Here is a 458-nt window from a genome sequence, read left to right as displayed (position 1 = left end):
GCGAGAGAGGACTAGTGGGTCGCTGATAAGTGGGGCAGGGGCGAACACGAGAAGAGGAGAGTGAGAAAGCAGAGCGCAGCGGGCACGCGCGGCAGAGGACTAGTGGGTCGCTGATAAGTGGGGCAGGGGCGAACAGGAGAAGAGGAGAGTAAGCGAGCAGAGCGCAGCGGGCACGCGCGGGAGAGGACTAGTGGGTCGCTGATAAGTAGGGTAGGGGCAAACAGGAGAAGAGGAGAGTGAGCGAGCAGAGCGGCCATCCATACACATTTGTGATCCAAGTTTTGGTCAGGTTTGGGGTCAAGCTGGACAAAAAGAGACATCAGCGGACCAGTTTGTTCGTTGTGGTACGCCCGTTGGGCCTAGTTTTGCTTCAAACGGGACATATGCGGACATTTTAGGGTCGTGCGGTGGAGTGCCCTTACTTCGCAGCGTTGAACGTCCGGATTGTTGCACCCAGT

This window comes from Triticum dicoccoides, chromosome 4A (genome assembly GCF_002162155.2).
Source record: "Triticum dicoccoides isolate Atlit2015 ecotype Zavitan chromosome 4A, WEW_v2.0, whole genome shotgun sequence".
NCBI lineage: Eukaryota > Viridiplantae > Streptophyta > Magnoliopsida > Poales > Poaceae > Triticum > Triticum dicoccoides.
This window is presented reverse-complemented; position numbering follows the sequence as displayed.